The sequence below is a fragment of the Geospiza fortis genome, unplaced genomic scaffold (genome assembly GCF_000277835.1).
Source record: "Geospiza fortis unplaced genomic scaffold, GeoFor_1.0 scaffold708, whole genome shotgun sequence".
Classification (NCBI taxonomy): Eukaryota; Metazoa; Chordata; class Aves; order Passeriformes; family Thraupidae; genus Geospiza; species Geospiza fortis.
Window position 1 is genome coordinate 13,481 of NW_005054921.1, and position 663 is coordinate 14,143.

Sequence of the window (663 nt, forward strand, 5' to 3'; positions counted from 1 at the left end):
GGGGACAGCGCCCGAGCCACCGCCCGGGCGGCGCGCAGCATGGTGACAGCGCCACCGGGGTGTCACCGAGATGTCAACGTGATGGCACCGGAGTGTCACTGCGATGTCACCACGATGTCACCACAATGTCACCGTGAGGTCACCATGATGTCACCGCAATGTCACTGCAATGTCACCAGGATGTCACTGCGATGTCACCGCAATGTCACTGCGATGTCACCGCAGCATCACCACAGTGTCACCACAACGTCACCGCGGTGTCACTTTGATGTCACCACAATGCCACCACAATGTCACCGCAATGCAACCGTGATGTCACCGTGACATCACTGCGACCTCCCCGTAATGTCACCGCGATGTCACGGTGACATCGCCACAACGGCACCGCAATGACACCAGGGTCACAGCGCTTGGGGACGTCACACGGGGATGATGATGTCGGTGCTGGTGTCACACCTGCTCGGTGATGTCACTGATGATGTCACACGCGGTCGGTGATGTCACACCTGGTTCCTGGTGACATTGGTGATGTCACATGGGCCACTGAGCTCGCTGCTGACGTCACTGCGGTCGCTGCTGATGTCACACCTGGTCAAGGACGCCAGCTACAATATTCATGTGAATGCAAAAGGCAGGAGAGTGGTAAGGTACTGTTTTCTCTCA

At 57.6% G+C, this 663-nt stretch overlaps 1 long non-coding RNA gene across 1 annotated transcript in view; it reads right to left on the reverse strand.

Moving 5' to 3' along the window:
* Nucleotides 1-6: 6 nt before the first annotated feature.
* The window catches only part of LOC115949174, a 1,186-nt gene continuing 529 nt past the window's right edge, over nt 7-663 (reverse strand). Inside the window, exons 2-3 of the long non-coding RNA XR_004082781.1 lie at nt 457-588; nt 7-164 (exon numbers count right to left, since the gene is read on the reverse strand). This is a non-coding gene — a long non-coding RNA (uncharacterized LOC115949174). The remainder of the gene's footprint in view (nt 165-456; nt 589-663) is intronic.